Consider the following 4873-nt stretch of genomic DNA (forward strand, 5'->3'; position numbering starts at 1 on the left):
GTACAGCGATATTGAACATACTCATCGTAGGCAGAGCGCTGTTAATGCTATTTCTTTACTCAGCGTGAGCATGAACTAGCGGTAGTCGCACTGCTGGCTGCACAGAGCTGACACAAATTCAGCTCTGTGACAATACAGGCTCTCATTTTTAGTATTTATGTCTCGGTGAGATGGTTGGCCCGGGAATGAAGAGCTCTTGCTGCAGAAGGTGTGTGGATTCCAGCACTAGCTCTACAAGATTTGTAGCGGTGACGGGAGCTTGGGTCTAGTACGAGCGGGCATATAACTTGCAGGCTGGTTGTCCCGAGTCACTCGATATACACCATCTGGAGGGCTAGGCTGAGTTTCCAGAGGAACCACCACAGAAAAGAGCTCGTCGAGGCTCAGCTTGCACTTTCTCAAGCTCAGGCGCACAATGGAAGCGGGATGGCGAGGAGCAGATTCCTACCTCCTAAATCTTCTGGCCATTAGTTCCCCTCCCTTTGTTTACCTCTCCCATTTTACTGTAGTTTCTCACCAGTTGAACAAGGCAATGAGGTCACTGTTTGGAGACCAGGGTGCAGAAGTCAGCCTTGGTGTGAGGACAGAAACTAATCAGGAAAGTTTGTCAGGGGAGAGGAATGGGGGGACTGTACTCCCGTACAGGGTTAGTAGTGGGTGTGCTGGGTGAGTTCAATAACACCTTAAACTTCCCTTTCTTCAGTATTGTTGCACAAAGCAATTGGGTCAAAACTTGACAGGCAGTGTTCTGCTCCTTGCTTTTGCTTATTTTTTTTTTAAGGAAAGAAGAAAATTAGAAAAAGAAAAGTCCTTTGCAGAGATAACAAAAGTCACGGTTCAGATACTTGCCCTGTCTTTCTTTCCATCTTTCCTTCCTTCCCAGCATTTTGCACTTGCAGATGCAGTTTTGTGGGTCCCTTTCTTCCCTGCCCAAGAAGCCAGCAAGTTTTACAAACCATTTTGCATCCAGCTCATGAAAAGTGAGTGTGGGGCTTCAGTCTGGGGTACTGACACTGGAAGCAGGAGAGGCTTTGCACAGGTGAGGGCATCAAAGTATGTTGGCTCCACCTGATAACCTGCAATCTGTGGTTCTAGAGCACGGGTGATCTGGTGATCCTGTCTGGCAGTCCCCTGTCACCCCCTTGCCTGCGCCAGCTATCCGGGGCATGCCAGCAAACGGAGGGGCTCCCTGGACCCCTGGCTAATGGCCTCGACCGGCACATTTCACAGGGAACAGCATTGCTTTCGTACCAGCCTTTTAAACCAGAAAGCACAGGTGACTGCTGGAGAGACGGGACGTGCTGTTCGTGTGGGCATTCGGACAGGGTGCCTGTGCACAAACGGAGTGTGGGCTGTGTGCGCACAGCCAGCCCCTCTGTGTGCTGGATGCGGTAGGGTACAGAGCTTTGCGGTGTGAAAGTTTCAGAGAGGTGGGAAAGGGAGGAAGGAGGATGGGAAGTGAGCACGTGTTCATCCCACATGCAAGATGTCTCAGAGGATGTTGTTCTGTACTTCCTAGTCACATTCCACCATCCAGAAGCAGCTGAGTCAGTCTGCTAGAGTATTCATGCCCCCGGCAAGACAGCTGCAGGCACACGCATCTCAGGTTGAATGCACTGGTTCCAGGAGTCAGCTCTTTCCTGAGCAAAAGGTAAGTACAAAAGCAACAATGCTGTGTTTTTGGTATGAATTGTAGCGGTGGTTTCATCTGGCATGCCTTGAATGTGGTGGCCCCCATACTGCAAGAAGAATGCCGGAAATGCGTTTACAGCTTCTCTGAATTCCAGCCCACTTGCACCAAGACCAAGCCCTGTAGGGATGGACAGGCTCTGAGCTCTCAAGTGACGGGTCCCCTCCTTGGGTCCAGCAAAAGCTGGGGCTAGAAGGAGGGAAGGAGTCATCACTGTCCCATACCAAACAAGAAACTTCAGGAACTGTAGAAAATTTGCAAATCTTCTTGCAAATTCTTGCAAATTTTGCAAATCCAGCAAAGCCTGGATAAATTGCATATGCTTAATGACTCAGGTACCGTGAAGTTGCAGCTGTTCCTGTGTCCCAGATCCTTGCTGGAACTGCAGTAGAACTGAATAGTTGCTCTGACATGCCCTGGCAATGAGCGTGAAGTGAAAAGGTTTTGGCAGACGAGTCCCCGATTGCCCCAGTTTTCCCAGGCTCAAATAGATTATTGTCCTTCTTTCCTCTCTGGTGCTAACAAGTTTCCTCTGTAAAAACCCCTCCCCCTCTGATGCTGGGGCACTGATTCTAGAGCTTGCAAGACCACCAGGAAAGTGCTCTCCTGCTGCATTACAATCGGTCTTTTACAAACAGTTGCTTATAAAGGAAAAGAGCAGGGCAACTGAAGAGTGGGAGGACTAGGAACTGGGTGAAGTACCCTGGGGGGAACACCCCCTGGCCCATGGTGATGGAAAGGGCTGATGGTTGCTGCAGGCTCTAGAAGCCAGGATGGTACTCATGTCACTACCACACGTAGAAGTCTGGAGCCTACTGTGGTCAGGAGTCCCTCAGAGAACGGAAACTCCACTGATCTCAGCATTGAGTAATCCCACTGGCTCAGAAGCGAGGGAGTGGGATTACTCCTTCCGTAGCAATTCCTGGTCATCATGGCAGCCACCAAAATAGCTGCTTGCAAGGAACAGAAGGGCAGCAACTGGCTGCTTAAGGCAGCAGCCACTGTGTAGCTGTTCAAACCCCTCTTGGTTTTTGCTTCACCTTTCTGCAGGACTTCCTTTATCCATGATGCAGGATTGCCAATTCCTCCAACGCCAGGAGAGGCCAGTGAGGATGCTCCACCTGAACAGCCGGCAGAAAGGGACCAACAGGAACTCCTGCTCACCGACCTTCCACTCTCACTTGATCAGGCAGTGGTGTGCCCAGGGAAGGGCAAAAGATGGACTGCAAAGCAGTGAAGGAGCCAGGGTGTCAGTCCAGTCATTGACTGCCAAACCCCACTTCTGTCTCAGAAAGGCTGCTGGGTGGCTCTCCTGAAGGAAAAAGTTTAACCACTTGTGGTGGAAAAGCATGGCCTGAAGGTAAGCCAATACTTAGACGGTTTTATGGCCACCTTGTTTCCTCCATCCATCCATCCATCCATATCTCCCTCACTGCAGTATTGTCAACATACCATCTCATGTATACACAAGATTTACTGCACAGACTTGTAAAGCCTTGAGCCTGCCTAGAAATCCATATATGCTGTTCTTTTCCTTTCGTTCCCATTTGTGAGTGACATACCCCATGGGTGGCGGCGGGGGAATCGCGTACAGCATGCATGACTGTGTGTCGGATTTACTGTTAATGCTGCGGCTGCTGCCTCTGTCCCTTGTAGCCTTCACTGAATATTTTATCAGGGAGAATGGGCAAGAGGGACAATATTGCTGTAGCTTTCTGATCTTTGCATTTCATGCGATTGTCCTGTTCCTACCGGGGTGCTCTGGATTTGAAGGGGGGTTGTATTGGTATCTGGCTATTAGTGGTGGCAGGGGGGGCAGATCTTTCCAGTGAGTCATGGGACTTGAGGGTGGTATTTGGTCCACATGTCCCAGCCCACTAAGTACATCTGTCATACCATCATTCCCTTATCTACTTGTATCTACAAGCATCTAACATGTTTATGTCCATTCAGGTATTGTCATTAAAAAAAAAAAAAAAGTATTCCCAAGCCAATGTAAAGCCATGCAATTTCTAATGCATATTTTTTGTTTATAGGGATTAAAATAAGTTACAGTAGTCTTTTATCACTACTTATGCAGCTAGGCCAGAGGAAAACTGAGCAGCAGGCTCTACTTGCTGGCAAACCAAGGGTGACCACAACGACTGCAGGAACTTGGTAGATCCTCAGAGACAGAGAACGCGGAAGATCTGCAGGAACCTGCTGATAGGAGGACCCATCCGATTCCTGCCCAGCTAGCCTTTAGTCTGTTTTCTAGGCAACTGACAGGTAGGAGGAAATAATTCTGTACTAAGAGCTCTGGGACAAATGCCAGTTTGCCTGTGAGACAGGAGGTTAAAGGTTGGTTATGTGATTAACACCAATTCAAATTTAGGGCACTTCACATTCACATGGTCATCCAAGGAGTGCCAGGACTGACTTGAACACCGTTGTGGCATTCCTGTTAAGGAAAGAGCTTAAGTGCCAGTCCTATTGGAAGCATAACCAGATTTGCAGCAAATACATTCCAAAAAGCGGAGTGAGACAACCAATGTTACCTGTATACTTGCTAACTTGAGCAAATTAGAGTTAGGCAAAGCTAATTCTAAAGGGTTTTTGTCTATTTTGTTTGTTTCCTTTTTTAAAAAAACTTTTGAAGTTGTATTTTTTTCCTACTCAGTTTGCGTAGTCTTTGTTGAAGCACTCTAGCTATAGTCTAAGTCAGCCTTCCCCCCTGCCAATCCCTCAAACTCTTCTTTGAAGTGATCTGTTTGAGAAAAAGCCTGCTGGGCTTTGCAGGGCGAGAGCTTCAGAAAGGATCAAAGATTTTGCTGGCCTAAACCCAGCAAAATCATATTGGTCCTGTGTTAAGAGAAGCTGAATGGTGTACTTATAACCACGTACAAAATGGGAAGGGGATGAGCATTTTGTACTCGGTGGTCAGTTTGACTCTTCTTAGACTTTCCTCCAAAGTTGGGTGTTTTGTTTTTTTTTTTAATCAGAGCAGCTTACTTTCATCTGTAAAGCCAGGGCAGAAACAGTCACAGTGGCAGCTATGTTCATCACTGCCTTTCTTTGTGGAGATAGCAAAAGACAGGCTTGGAATTGCTTTAGCCTGGTGTGTAACTTCCATTTTGTCCTCATTTAATGCACTGTCATATTATGGGGTAGTTCAGACAAGAGAAGACGACTGCTGCATAAAAT

The sequence above is a fragment of the Pelecanus crispus genome, chromosome 1, assembly GCF_030463565.1.
Source record: "Pelecanus crispus isolate bPelCri1 chromosome 1, bPelCri1.pri, whole genome shotgun sequence".
NCBI lineage: Eukaryota > Metazoa > Chordata > Aves > Pelecaniformes > Pelecanidae > Pelecanus > Pelecanus crispus.